This window comes from Canis lupus, chromosome 23 (assembly GCF_011100685.1).
Source record: "Canis lupus familiaris isolate Mischka breed German Shepherd chromosome 23, alternate assembly UU_Cfam_GSD_1.0, whole genome shotgun sequence".
Taxonomy (NCBI): Eukaryota; Metazoa; Chordata; class Mammalia; order Carnivora; family Canidae; genus Canis; species Canis lupus.
This window is the reverse complement of record NC_049244.1, coordinates 13,838,819-13,854,593: the sequence shown is the minus strand read 5'-3', so window position 1 is coordinate 13,854,593 and position 15,775 is coordinate 13,838,819. Positions and strand designations below refer to the sequence as shown.

The window sequence follows — 15,775 nt, the reverse complement described above, 5'->3', positions numbered from 1 at the left end:
GGAACATCATCTGAGGAAAGAACAGGAATTTCTTAAGCAAGTGAAGAAGATGGCTTTTGCAGTTTTATATTGCTCTCATTTTTTCTCTTCATGTGCTTTCTCTTGCTTTCATAATTAAAAACAAATAACAGTAGCGGTAGGATTTGCCCTGGGATTTTGTTAGAATGAAGAAGGATGGCTCTAATTCTCTATAAATTAGTTCTGCTAGTGACTGTACCCATTGAATTTCTGCTCAGGAAGTTACAACAGAAAAAACAACATGCTTTGGAATCAGACAAATCCTTAGCCTTGATTTCCTTTTCTATAGGATTGAGATGTTTGTGCCTGATTCAATTCAATAAGTGATTTTGAATATTAATTGATAATTTCCAAAAGGGAATGATCACATTGGGAAAATTTTTAGTCTTGAGTTATTGTTTTTGTTCTCTTCCTTATGCCTATTCTACCAGGTGGACCTTGAGTTAGAGTGATCACATGCTTCACTTATTTCCTCCTTGCATCAAATGACAGGATTATGGCTAATCTGGAAATCCTTTGTGTATAATCCTTAACAAATCCTCAGGCAGCCTTCCCCCATGTGGAGACTCAACAATGCCCTCTACAAGCCACAAACAAAGGAGAGGAGAGCTGGGGAGGGAACCCCTTGTTGGTTTGCAAATGCTTCACTTTAGAAGTGACACACATTGCTTGTACTCATAGCCTAGTGGTCAGAACTAGTCACATGACCCAGACTCCCTGCAATGGAAATAGGGAATATGAATACCTATTAACCTAGCAGTAAATATCTCTGCCACACAAGGTTTCAAGAGAACCAATCCAAGTCTTAGCTCCCCTGACCACAAGTGATGCTGGGTAAGCTGAGCAGACAGGCACACCCTCTTGCCCTCCCATCTGTCCAATGTGGTCATCATTTTAGGAGCTCAACAAGAAGAGTGATACTAGAGTTCAGGGAAAACTTTTGATTATTAAGAATACACACAAAAGACAAAATATAGTGTAATGGGCTGAGATTAGGGAGGAGCCCTGCAAATCTGGTGCCTGGAAATCAAGTCAACGGGATGCCAAGAAGAAAAGAAATATTGAACAATGTGGAAACATTTACGAGAAATCTAGAGCACAGCTATGCACTGGTAGCTTCCAAGGCACAGCCTTCCCACAGATGTGTTTTGTATTACTTACACAAGGTCTAAAAGATGTTTTTAATTAACTGCCAATGTTTAAAAATGGGAAATTGTACATAAAAATCTAGACTTTTCCCCTTCTGTTGAAAATTTGGAAGATTGGGTAACACTGAGTCAGCAACAATTTTTCCACAATGCCTGGCAATCATTAGCTGGAGGTGAGGGGCTGCTGCTCCCTATAGATGCTTTGCCATTCACCAACCCCTACTGAGCTCTGTTCATTCATTTATAGTAACTGATGATCCAAGAGGAGTTTGGGTTTGCAACTTCTGGTCTCATTGAGCTGATGGGAGCTCTTTCCAGCTCTGTGAACAATCATACTACATAAGTTACATAGAAATAAACCAACAGGGGCCACCTGAGTGGCTCAGTGGTTGAGCATCTGCCTTTGGCTAGGTCATGATTCCAGGGTCCTGGAATCGAGTTCTGCATCAGGCTCCCCACAGGAAGCCTACTTCTCCCTCTGCTTATGTTTATGGTCTCTGCCTCTCTCTATCTCTCTGTATGTCTCTCATGAATAAATAAATAAAATCTTTTTTAAAAACTACAAAGACAGGGCAGCCCGGTAGTTTAGTGGTTTAGCGCCACCTTCAGTCCAGGGCCTGATCCTGGAGTCTGGGATGAGTCCAACATCGGGCTCCCTACATGGAGCCTGCTTCTCCCTCTGCCTGTGTCTCTGCCTCTCTCTCTCTCTCTCTCTCTCTCTCTCTCTCTGTCTCTCATGAATAAATAAATAAAATATTAAAAAAAAAAAAACTACAAAGACAGAGCTCGTTTCAAATAAGAACCTCACACAGCTCTCCCCAGGCACCATTACAGGCCAGAACACCTCTTCTGGAAAACAATTTCACAAGGTATCAAGGACTTTCCAAATGTCTACACTCCTTGACCCTGTAATTTCACCCCGGAGACCCTGTGTTAAAGACACCTTCCCTACAGTGCTTTACATAACAGTACATTATGACTTTACTTATAATGGAAAACCATTGGAAGCCCCTGAAAAGTTTATGCTGAAATCGTTAGGTAAACTATACTATGTACACTTAGTGGGCTCTTATGCATAGAGACAAGTACCAATTGAGGGTCGTGCTATTAAATGACAAGCCTATACTCTGAAAAATATTAATTCATACAAATCAACTGAGGAGCTGTTGCAGAAGGTCATCGAGAGAAGACCTGACCACCACTTGACCTGTGATCTGGACCTGGGCACTCGAAGCTCTTCACCCCCAACCTGTCCTTGGAATGTGGGTTCCTCTTGCCTTTCCTGCTCCCCAGAGGCTGCTTCAAGGTCACAGCCTTACGATTGTGATGTGGTGTTGAGAACACCTGCATGGTATATGTGACTGAATCCAGTTAAGGCCTCTTTACAAACTTTTAAGGTTTAGCAGGCAGGTGTGGGGATTCTCTGTCTTTCACCTGCCCAAGGGAAGCCTTGGATAGAATTTCCTTGGTTCATCAAATCTGCCACCTACCCACATGGAGTGGCCTGCATGGTCATCTCCCTGCTCTCTGAGTACCAGCCAGTTTCAGATCTCACTCAGGATGGGCCTGATGGTGTAAACCAACAGAAGCTCTTTAAGATTAAAAACCACTCAGGAGATATGTCTGCTAAATGTAATGTGTTATCTGTGATAGAATCTAGTTTGGAAAAATACTGCTAGATAAGACATTGTTTGAAGTTGGCCAAATTTGAATAAGAACTTTTATTAAATAATTCTATTGTATCAACATTAAATAAATCCTAAATTGGGTGATTTTGTTGTGATTATATGAGTGTCTTTGTTCTTAGGAGATACTCCTGAAATACTGAGAATAAAGAGTCATAAAGCCTTCGACTTAATCTCCAATGAGTTGGGGAAAAAATAGTGATAGTATTACTATTGTATATGTAATGGAGAGATAATACAAATGTGGCAAAATATTAACAATTGGTAAATCTGAGTGAAGAGTAAATAGGTAGTTCATTGTACTATTTCTTAAATTTCAAATTTCTTGAAATTTTTCTGTGTTTTAAAATTTTTTTTCAATTAGAAATTAAAAAAAAAAAAGATACTCATCTGGAAAATGTCATGGCATTATGTTGAATAAAAGATTCAAGCCAGATAATCATGTATCCAGTGTCATCTTAATTTAGAAAACTCCCTCCATATAGAAGATGACACTGGAAGAAAAATGTGGAAACATTAATATCTAAATTTGTAGGTGAAGTGACCTGGGAATGCCTTGATACTTCCATTTTTCTATGTTTTCTTCACATTTTTAATAACCATCTATCACTTTTATAATGAAAAAAAAAATCCAACTACCAAGCACCATGGGAAAAAAACAAAGTCATTATTTTCTACCTCCACAACTTTGAGCCAGAAGCCAAGACCCAGAGCAATGACAGAGGAAATGGGTTCAAGCTCTCAGCTATTACGGTGTGAAACACTGTGTTTCAAGGGTTGCCAAGTGACCTTTAATGAACACCTGTCTGAGACAGAAAAATCATAGTATTCCAGGCTTAGGACTCAATGTATAATTTAGCTTTAGTGTCACAGTGGGACCGCTGGGTATATCCCCAGATTTAAGATTTGTGGCCAAGCCAAGAAGTAATTTTTAATTTGGCTGTTTCTCCATGGACATAGGTAGGCTTCAGGTTCACATGCTGCAAAGTAGTGAAACTTGACTTCAGATCAGAAAGGCTTTTTTTTTTTCCTTTTAAGATAAAAACTTTATTTTACAATTTTATAAAGTAGCTTTACATTAGGCATAAATCAAGTGGGTCAGGCTGAACTGATTCATTAGCCCACAAGCCTTTCATTGCGGGCAAGGTCAGCATTCTCTTAGCTCTGGGAAGGGGGGCAGGTGGGGATCAGAGCCTAAGACTCCCCCATGGCTCTTCCCCACCTCCTTCCAGCTACTTCCTTCTACCTGAACTTCTGTTCTGTGTCTTTTTCCTGGCTCCTGTTCTCAAATCCCCCCTCCTCCTCTAGACCTCTCCTAAAAGAGGAATCTGTCTCTCGCTTGTCTATCTGAAATATCTCTACATCCTTAAGAGCCTTCTTCCTTCCCCTGGCCTTATAAGCATGCAGTGCAAGTCTCCCTTCTCTCTACTCCAAGGTCTCCAGGCTCTATCCACCCCTGCCTCTCCCCACATCTGTCACTCTATCTTGCTGGAACCATATCTATCTTTGGAATCACAGCCAGCAACTTGCACCCACATAGCCTGGCATTTCTTATGACTCTTTTAATTGTCTCCCTTATTGGCTGGGACAAGAGCTTTTGTTCTGACTCTAAGACTTGCCTTGGCAGAGCCTAGGTTGGAGCTTGTCTAGACCAGAGAAGTAAGCTATCAACATTGCCAAGTCCCCTCCAAGAGACCAGAGACCTTCTTACCTCCCCTGGCAGTTGTGGTGTTCCTCTGGTCCAATTGACCATCATTACGCTGCCTCTAAGCCTTCATCCTGGTGAGCTGGTAGAAATATCAACCTCCGCCATGCTAAAAGCTTCCCACTCCCCAGGGGTTATGCAAAGGTCCTATGTGATGCCAAGGCATTAAATGAAAACCCCTTGAGATCAAACCCTGTCTCTGTTACTTAACAGCTGTGAGAACTCATGCAAGTCACCCCACCCTCTGTTTGTTTCCTTATTTGTGGAGTGGGAATAATAGTATCTGCCTTGTGGGGATGTTCAGAAGATGAAATGACTTAAAATACATAAAATGCAAAAAAACAAAACAAAACAAAAAAACCCCACCAGTGCCTGGCATATAACAAGCTTAAAGAGTTAGTTTTTGTTACTGTTAATGCATCTGTATTGATTATGGGCCACTGTCCTGGAGCACATCTCCTTGAGATCCAATTGTTTCATCACTTCCTTGACACATTCAGGATTTAGGAATACTTGGAGAAGCAGGGAGCTCCTGTGCCCAGGATCCAGGCCCCTTGGAGGCGTCTTCAACCTTCCCTGCTGGAGCCCTGCCACCTCCTTGCGGGCTTCCTGGGAGCAGGGCAAGCTCCTGGTTCCTCTGGAGTCCATAGAACATGAAGGCATAGAGCAGAAACTCAAAGCTTTATTAGGAAATGAATGAAAGAATCTCTAATGACTAAAAACTCAAATTAAAAAGGGATATAAGGAGATAGAGGAAAGAGCAGATGACAGAAGACAAACTGGTTTGACAGAATGACAGTCATCTTCCACTTCTGCTCACCGTGAGTTTGTGAGAGCTGGGCTTCAGGGTTTAGGGGAGAAAACAGGATGATCCTAAGGATTTTTGTCTTCAGGCAGACCCTGGCCAGCATTTGCTCCTTAGATGGCACAGATTCTTGCTGAGACTAGAGCTACTGGCCAGGCTCCTTTGTGTGCCAGGTAGACATGGCTGGGCATTGGACATCAGAAGTGATGCGCTGCTCTATTTGTATATGAAAAAGTTGGCACTTGTTTCTAATTAACCCCTTTTGGTGGCACCTTTCGTTCTTAGCAAGTTTCTGGTGTCACCAAATGGAATGTAAATTTAAGATAAAATCATCATTTAAAAAAACCTAAAAAAAAAAAAAAAAAAAAAACCTACAGAGATGGGGTCACAGGGTATAATTGGAGAGAGCATTGACTTTGGTTATGGCCTTGGTTGTATGGCAAATGGTTTATAGACCTGAATGCATAAATCAAAGGAAGATCTCCCCAGTGGAGGGATTTTAGCACTGGAATCATGAATAAGAAAGACACTTCTGGTTTAGAGGCAAGGTATGTCAAAATCCTCCCTCAAATAACAACCACTATGGAATATCTGTAAGTTGGTTAGAGTCCTACGAACATTTATACTACTACTTATAATCCGTTCGTGTATTCCACGTACTTGATAGCCACATACTATGTGACTTCAGAAAGGTTACTCAGCCTTCTCATGACTCAGGTTTTTTGTTTGGTTGGTTGTTGTGGTTGTTGTTGTTGGTTTTTTTTTTTTTTTTTTTTTTTTAATGGTGCTAGTAATATCACTCAGGGAAAATATTCCTACTCCTAGTTAGAATATGGAAAGTCACAAGAGATCGTTACTACCACTATCGTAGCGAAAGCGAAATGACCAGACTGAACCCTGTGGAGAAAAGGAAAGAGCATGGAACATCTATAAACCAATATCAAATGTTCTACTGCACACGTAGCTGGAGTCTCAGAAAGGGAGGAGTGAATGGGGCCAAAGACATATTTAAAGAGATAAAGATTGAGAGAATTTTCCAAAACGGATGGACAACACCAAACCACATACAAAAAGCTGAGAAAACCCTCCAAAAAGAAAGACAGAGAAAACTCCCCCCAAGCATTTCAGACTCAAACTGCAGGAACCAAAGGCATAGACGATCTCACAAGCAGCTGGGAACAAAAGACAAATGACATCCAGGGGGAGAGTAGAGACTTACTGGAGACTTCTAATCAGAAAAGCTGAAGCCAAGAGAACAAAAGATTGGCTATTTTAACGTAGCAAGCAGAAAAAGAAGCTATCTTAAATTTTACATTCAGTTTTGCTCCACCACATCCCTCTTAAACCAATAGCAGGTGGTACCTTTATTGCATCTTCCAGCCAGGGGGATGTCAAGTCCTGGCTGAACTTTCTTTTACATTTGCAAAGCCCTCTAGGACAGTCACCTGGCCCACAGGACCACCCATTCCTTCAGCAGCCCTAAGCTCACTAGACATCCCAGGAGCAGCAACTTCACTCCTGATCAAAGTGACAGTTCCCAGCCTCCATATCGCCTGGGAGCCTCCTGGGTACTTTAAAATATCAACCACACCCAAGCCCCACAACTAAAGACTCTAATTTCATTGTTCTGGGGGGTGTCTGTGCATTTTCCTTTTTAATTTAGCAAAAATAATTGGCGTGGACAGCCAGGTACCTTGCAACCTTTTGTTTAAATAGGATGCTTTCTCTTGTTAAGACGGATATGATTTAAATACTCACCTGTTGGGGCATCTGGGTGGTTCAGTTGGTAAGCGTGTGCTTCCGACTCAGGTCATGATCTCAGGATCCTGATATCAAGCCCTGCATCAGGCTCCCTACACAGCAGAGAGCCTGCTTCTCCCTCTACCTCTGCCCCTGTTCATGTGCTCTCTCTCTGGCTCATTCTGTCTCTTGATTAAATAAATAAAATCTTTTAAAAAAAATACATAAATACCCACATTGTTTCTTCTGTTGAATATTATGTAAGTTTTCTAACTGTTTTAAAAATTAGTAGCTAGAACTGTCCTTTGGCAAGATTGCTATACAGCTGGCTTGCTCCCAAATTTGGATGCACTGTTGGTATCACCAGGAGAATTCTAAACTATTCTGATACCTAGATTCATAAGAGATTCTAATTTCCTTGGGATGGGTGACAGCCTGGGCATCTGGATTTTTATAAGCTCCACTGCTCCTGAGATTTCTAAAAGGTCCAAGTTCCTAGTAAGAGGTTGAGGAATTCTGGCCAACCAGAGATTGTCATGGAGAGCAAACAAGAACAGATGGCATCAGACGAACTCCTAGGCCTCTGGCCTGCAACTTGCCCCTGTATTTGCTCAGCCACCATTTTCCTTCCCTAAAAGGGCATCCTTGGGACACCCTGTGGCCCCGCTGCATGTCAGCGTCCAGCTGGCTGCCTGCTTACTGCCGAGAGCTGCACCTTACAGGGACCTCACACATATTCCCCTGCTGTCTAGTGCCCAGCCACAAAACGGAAATCTCATTACATCAAAATTGAGGGAGTTGCCAGAAAACAAACGGTTGCTGCTGTCTGGGGATATTGAAAGCCCTGGGGGAGGGTGGATTCCTGAGCATTGCTGCAGGCTGTCACCACACTCAGCAGCTGTTACCATTGCAGGGAAAACCTGCCACCAGATTGATGGCTAAGCTATGTTGTCCCCTTCCCCATCCTCTTCCAGTTGGGTAGGAAGAGGCGTCCCCCAGCCACAAATTTAGGGTCCTCAGCACACTGACGTTACCTCCTTGGCTTAAGCAGCCTCATTACCAGGATCATGTCATTCAGCCACGGGGAGGACTTAATTGCTGTACAATTACTGTTCCACTGAGTTCTGTAAATCCAACTTCTGTTTTCTGATATTAATGCTTCAGGGACTGAAATAAAGCCACAATTCTTCTCATCTTTGCATTTTTGTTTTTTGTTTTTGTTTTTTTCCCCTTTAGTACCTACCTCTTCTATTAAGGTTCATAGTTTTTCAAAGAATGCTCCCCAAATCATACATTTATATCATCTGGGGTATCTGTGAAAATCTTAGATTTCTAGACCTACCACAACACCACTGAATCTTATCTAAAGTAGTAACAGTTACTGTATTCTTAAAAGTACCCCCAGGTAATTGTAAAGATTGAGAACCACTGATCGGAGGCAGTATCCTGGGAAACAAAGTTTCCTGAGGCTGGTTCCAGTGTGGCAGTTTGCTGGTTGAATGTCCTTGAGCAACCTCTCTGGGTTTCAGTATCCTCCTCTGGAAAATAGAGCTGAAGTATCATCTACCCTGTAGGATCGTTGTGAGGTCAAAATGAACCAGCATAGTTAGCAAGCTTAGATGAACGAGTACCAGGCACACAGTAGGAGCTCATCGCTACCAATCCATTCAGTAAGCAAAGATTAACCTCATTAAATGTCAAAGAATGAAGCAAAGCAGAGTATGTTAAGTGCTAAAAGTGTAACAGAAATATGTTCATTAAAATATAGCAGAGGTTAAGATACCTCCGGCATACCTGAGGCTGGAGGCTTTAATCGGGATATAAGCAGACCTCACCTTAAACTGAGAAAATTTCAGTCCATCGGTGTAGAGATCCAAGTCAAGAGTACTACCTAGCTGATTCTTATTTTTCTTTTTCATTTAATTATTTAATGCACATAATTTATGAATGTAATACATTATATATCACAGATGTCACATATGATATACATATCATATATACAATCATATATACATATATAGTTGAATATGAAAAATGAATAAAATTACACATGCTTTTAAAAAAAGGTTTACAGAAAAATCAAGTACGTGATGCAGAGTTCCTACATACCTCCTGCTTGCAGTTCCCCATTATTAACATCTTGCACTAGTGTGTAATAGGTATGTTACAATTCATAAATCAATACTGATACAATATTACTAATTAATGTCCAAAGCATAGATTAGATTTCACTGTTTTCAGTTCTATGGGTTCTGATAAATGTATAGTGACATGTATCCACCTTATAGTATTGTACAGAAGTTTCACTTCCCTAAAACCCCTATGCTCCAACAGTCCATCTCTCCCCCACTTTACCTCAAACCTTTAATGATCACTGACCTTTTTATGGTGTCTGTAGTTCTGCTTTGTCCAGAATATCATAGAGTTGGAATCATGCAATCCAGCTTTTTCAAACTGATTTTCTTGATTTAGCAATAATGTTTGGTTCCTCCATGCCGTCTTATGGATTAATGACTCACTCTTTTTTATCATTACATAATATTCTATTGCACTTTAAAGGATGCAGCACTTTATGTACTCCCATATTGAAGGATGTCTTAACTGCTTCCAGTTTGGGGCAATGATTAATAAAATTCCTATACACATTTGTGTGCACGTTTTCCTGTGGACATGTTTTCAGCTCATTTGGGTGAATACCAATGAGCGCAACTGTGGAATCATAGAGTGAGATTATGTTTAAGTTTGTGAGAAACTGCCAGTTTTCCTATGTGGCTGCCCTATTTGCATTCCCACTAGCAATGAACTAGAGTTCTTGTTGCTCTACATCTTTGCCAGCATTTGGTGGTGTCAGCGTTCTGGATTTTTACCATTTTAATAAGTGTGCAGTGATATCTCATTGTTGCTTTAATTTGCAATTCCATAATGACATGTGATGCTGAGCATCTTTACATAAGCTTATTTGCCACTTGTAAACCTTCTTTGAGGAGGTGTCTGTTCAGCTCTTTTTGCCTATTTTTTGATTGGGTGTTTGTTTCTTATGGTTTTAAAGGAACATTATATTTGCTTCATTAACCATATATGTGGATACAGGTCCTTCCCTGTATATATATTTTGCCAATATTTTCTCCCAATCTGTGGCTTGTCACTTCACTCCCCTAACAGTGTCTTTCAGAGAGCAAAAAAATTTAATTTTACTAAAGTACACCTTATCAATTTTTTTCTTTAATAGATTATACTTTTGTTGTTGTATCTAAGAACTCACCACCAAGCCCAAGATCCTCTAGATTTTCTCCTATATTATCTTCTAAAAATGATAGTTTTACATTTAGATCAAGGATACATTTTGAGTGAACTTTTTTGAAAGGTATGAGTTTTGTAATACCAATATGTATTATATTTTTAGGGATAAGCTTCCAGGATTGAAACCTTAGGGTCAGAGGGCTATGTAATTTTCGTTTTCACCAATGTTCGTTTCACCAGTGTTTCACCATCCAGAATGAATGTTCAGAAAATGTATTAATATTCTACTTTGGCATTATAAAAACATGGGTGGAAAATTTTAGCCATATTCCCACTAGAAATTACTATTATCATTCTTAATCATTTTCTCAGTCTGATGAGTATGAAAGAAGATCACTGTGTTACTTGTATTTTTATTTCCTTTTAGTTGAATTTGAATGTGGGACTTGACCCCGGACCCGGGATTAAACTCTGAGCCGAAGGCAGACACTCAACCACTGAGCCACTCAGGCGTCCCTACAGTTTGTTTTTCCCCCCAAACATAGCCATTTAATTTATTTTTTTATGGACCACTTATTGACTTTATTTCCACCTGAAAGCATCAAGTATTGGCTAAAATTTATAAGGAATATTTTAACTAAAGAAATCAGAGTCATATGAATTACTAGACAACTCATTCTTAGAAGTATCCAGATATAAGAAAACCACAGAGAAACTAAGGTCACACTGCCTGGAGAATAAAATATTGGGCAGGTGGTTGGCAGGTAGAAGGAAATAAAAAGTTATTTCAAATATTTGCATGATGGCCATCTGGAAAAAGGATCACATTAATTCTGAATGGTCCGCAAATGCTAGAGCTACTTCAAAGGAGAATGATAAATAGGAAGAATTGGACTTGATATAAGGAAGAAGTGTCCTCACGGTCATGTCGGCCTCAGAATTAAATGGTTGCTTAGGACTTAGTGTTCCGTGAAATTTCAGAAGATGGTCACCATAAAGATGGAGAACTGGAGGGAAATATTATGCACACATTGCTATCATTCAGAAAACCTGAAACCAGGGCACCTGGATGGCACCATGGTTGAGCATCTGCCTTTGGCTGAGATTGTGATCCTGGGATCAAGTTCTACATCAGACTTCTCAAGGGGAGTTGCTTCTCCCTCTGCCTATGTCTCTGCCTCTTTCTCTCTCTGTGTGTCTCTCATGAATAAATAAATAAAATCCTTTGTTTTTAAAGAAAAAAGAATCTGAAATCAGCTGAGGTATTTCAGAGAAAATGAGACCTCAGTATAAACAATTTCATGAGCACAAAACTGTTGGAAGGGCTGGAGAAGTTAGAGGCAGGAAGCAGGTGTTAGCTTTCAGCTTCACCGCTACAATTACAGCCTCTTAAGATGGAGAAATGCTGCTATCCCACAGGGGGCAGTAAGATGTTGGACCTCACTGCTAACTTCCCAACTCTTCTGTAGCCGTAGGTCAGGTTAAGATCAGGAAAACTCAGATGTGAAAGTTAAATTGCATCTGTGCAAAGCCCATGTCCATCTGCTGTCTGCACTAAAGGAAGAAGAAATGGTGTCTACCTCTACTCCACCTTTGTGTAAGTGCTTTTCATTAACAGAATGTAAATGACATCCATGGGGCTGGAAACCAGAGGTCCTGAGAAAGATATTTCATAGACTTCTAGCCCCTGAAGTATAGAGTTAGAAGAATGGGGCAGAAGAATGTTGTCAGACCACATCTTGTGTAGGGTTCCAGCCTCAGTTTGGGGACAGAAGGATCATTGTACTTGATGCTACAAGGCCTGCTTAAAATTTATAGAAGTGGGATTCTATAGAACTCTATATAGCACTTTTCTTTTTCTTTTAAATTGTTTTAAGTCTTCTCTACACTGTCTCTGAAAAGCATGAGCAACACTGTCTTTCTAAATGTGATGGAAACCCACCCACTCTATCGCTCTTACAGATTTTATGCAAATTGTACTTTAAAAAGGTGTCATTTCACTGAAGATGACCATCTTTGTGACTGCTGAAAAATAAACTATTTAATTAATTTAGCAGTGTATTGAAGAGTACCTTATATGAGTTGTTAGAGTAGTTTAAAAGGCCAAGGCCTGGTTCACCACTGGTGTTGTAGGCATAGCCATGTACTGCAAGTCTTCTCCTTCCCAGCTACAGAATCACCATGGCGTCCTCTGGAGAGCAAGGAAATGAGGACCAGTGGCCTTTTTGGGCTAATCACATCATGCTGTGATTTGGGCTCTCCCATTTATGCACCAAATTTCAGGACTAATTCTCAAGATCACATTGTGAAGAGTATGGAATAGACTTGGTTGAAGAAAGGAAAAACTCACAAGAAATTTATAGTGTACTTCATCGTTCATTATCCTATTAAAAGGCATGTCAGTGCCAGTGAGGAAGCCAGAGTATCCCCTCTCACGCTTCATTCAAGAGAGATTTGCCATGAGGAGTGTAGCTAGTTGACAGCCTCCTCTTTGAGGGGCTCTGGGATCTCTAGTAAGGGCATGCTGTCCTCAAGCAGCCTCCAGTCAATGACTGAAAATCATACAGGTATAGAGCCTGGCCATTTTTGCCCAGTGTGGAACTCCTCTATGGCCAAGCTATGCTGGCTTTCTCCATTGGGCTGCCAAAACTATCTCAGAGCTCCATCAGGGGATGCACGGGAATAGTTCTCCAGGTACATATATGCGAGAATCCCAGGGGACTTACCTATGAATGAAATTGCAGAATTGAAAGGAATATTTTTTACCTGGCTTCCAAAGAAAGCTCCCATTATAGGTCACCTCATTCATTCATTCGAGCACTACAATTTCAAATCTGTAGTGTGTCACAGAGTTAATTTGGACCAAACTGTACTTAGGAATTTATAGTATTTCTAAAGCAAGATGAACCTTTGAGGACTAGCCTCTCACTGCCATTCAGAAATTATAAGTGTGATAAGCAAAAGATTATTCCCCAAGCTTATAAACCAAAGGCAACTGAACTTCTGTTGAGTTTGGGAGATGATGACAGATTTTCATCTAAAGGAAGACAGGACTCCTAAAGCAGCAAGAATGGCCAATGAAACTGAAATTGCATTCTTTTGTGAAGAGGATTATAAGAACTACAAAACTCATCCCATTTAATCCTGGTGGAAACCATGTAGGCGCTTCCTTTTTGCATACTGTTAAACTCTTTATTCTACTTGTAAGTACAATGCAACTGTCTGAGGTTCTTCCTCCCTCACCTGCCCACCTTCCACTTCTCTTGATACAAGTGTCCCGTCCATAGTGTGGTCTGAGCTTTCCCTGCTGAGCCCCCCTGCCACTTACTTTTCTCAGATGCTATCCCCAATGCATGTCTCGCCCTTGGAATTGGGTCTCAGTGTGCACTTTCTGGATGACCTAAACAAATACAGCTGTGGCATCTGCTAACACAATGTAGGCTTTGTTCCAGAGGAAATAGCCCTTCCGTCTTGTCAGCTCTTCATTTTCACATTGCTAGAGCCAGGGAAGGGGGCAGGGAGAAAAAGAATTCTTACTGCCAAGCAGTCTGAATTTGGAATGCCAGCTGTTTATAGGAATTGTCTGAGAAGCCAGCTGCTCTGAGTCTGTGGGAAATTTGACCTCTGAGATTATAGAAGATCCTATAGAAAGCTGATCTTAGATGTAGTTTCTTCTACTAGGAGAAAGGAAGTCCTGCTCCCAAGTGGTTGCTTGGCCAGGAAAGGCAGGGTAATTCCCAAGACTATTTGGGAATAGTTCTGCTCATTGAATAATGTGCCATCAACACTGTTCATTTTACTCATACGCCATGGTGGTTCTGCAGAGCAGGAGTTAATTAGGTGATCCTGGATTCTATAGCTTTCAATCCCTAATTTACAGTAAGGATATGTACGCATTTTCCGATCTAAAAAACTCTCAATTAAAGAAAAAAAAATCCCAGCTGGAGAGACACACGGTCACATGCATACCACTCTCTATGCTCCAATTCAGAAGCAAGTTTTGCTTGTGAATCACAGCACTGTTGGGTTTTGCAAGGATTTATTTTCCTCCATTTCCCTTCAAACATGCAGCTCAAGCCTTTTCCACCCCTAACACCATATAAGTGTCCTTCTTCCCTCACCCTTGTTTTGTTCCTTCTGATGCCAGGAAGACAAAATTAGCACAATTCCTCGCTTTGAAAAGTTGATTTATTCCAAGGAGCAGAGTGGAGTTCACATATCCACATATCTATACCCCTTTGAGTCAGAAAAAGAAGAAGAAACTGAGACACAAACGAGGTAAATTGTATTAAGCAAGTTATACAGCAGCTTTTCTAGCAAGAGGATCCACTCCTTGGGTATCTAATCTGGGTACATCTGCCCCTCCCTCAAAGTCTAAGCACACAGCTGCAAACAGGAGACAGAGAGGCATGGCGGCACGTAGCACAGCAGAGGTCACAGGATCAGCTAAGGGCTCCTTTGGCTCATAATACGTAGAAGGCAGCTAGACATTTCTTTGGTCCAGTGCTTCCACTCACAGATGAGGAACCAGAGGAAACTCTGAAACCTCCTCAGAGCTTACAACCAGTTGTAACCCACCAGAAATGTGATCCAGTTCCCTGACCCCAAATCCAGGGCTCCTCCTGGATTGCCTGATTGCTCCTTTGTCATTTAAGGTTTTTCTGCCTCACTTTCTCCAATTACTTTTGTGTAACTCTCACCAAGGATAGATGTAAACAAGGTGGCCCACATTTCCTCTTGACTCACAGCAAAGGTATATAATATGGTCTGCAGATATCACATGGATTGTCAACAGCACCGTCATCTTCCCCTGTGGGCCCATTTCTTATATATTTACTCCCTACCTTGCCTTCTTCTGTCTAGCAGGCCCACTAAAATCCACATGTATTGCTTTCTCCAGAGAGGAGAGAAGCCCATTTACAAAGTTGATGAGGGCATTGCAATCTTCACTCTTGATGAGCAAGAACAGGTAATGGTAGGCAACTACGCCTCAAAGTGCTGAATCACTTCCTCTGTTATTACCTGTGGTCATTTGCATCATTGACCCCAAATATCTTAGCTCTTTCTGAATCCACACCCTTTTCCACATGTAGCAGCTTTGTTTTGCCACCTTAGCTTAGCTGGAACTACATTCCCCAAAATGTTCTTCTCTGTCTGGTCCCGGATTGAGTTTGCCAGAAGAAAAATTCTGTGAGTTTTAGAAAAGGGAAGGAAAGCAGCAGCCACTTATTTTATGCTCTGAAGGTGGGTGTGGGTTGGCACTGTGGCAGCTCCTGCATGTTCTCACTGACCTGCCCAATCCCCGAGTTGACATGGAGCGGCGACCACCCCACAGCCCCTCCAGCTCCTGCTACCAATCCTCCTTCCCCTTCCACAGCTCTTGAGCCTCGGATGCATGCAGCTGGCCACACCAGCTGGGGTGGCAGCTTCTCCT

At 41.3% G+C, this 15,775-nt stretch overlaps 1 long non-coding RNA gene across 10 annotated transcripts in view; it reads left to right on the top strand.

Moving 5' to 3' along the window:
• LOC102154000 overlaps positions 1-15,775 on the top strand; it is a 62,778-nt gene that overhangs the window by 16,167 nt on the left and 30,836 nt on the right. The window contains exon 6 of one of the 10 annotated variants that reach the window (XR_005376910.1): positions 2-1,644. The exons of the other annotated variants lie outside the window; for them this stretch is intronic. This is a non-coding gene — a long non-coding RNA (uncharacterized LOC102154000). Of the gene's footprint in view, position 1; positions 1,645-15,775 lie in introns of those variants that run through there. 10 annotated transcript variants of the gene reach the window in all.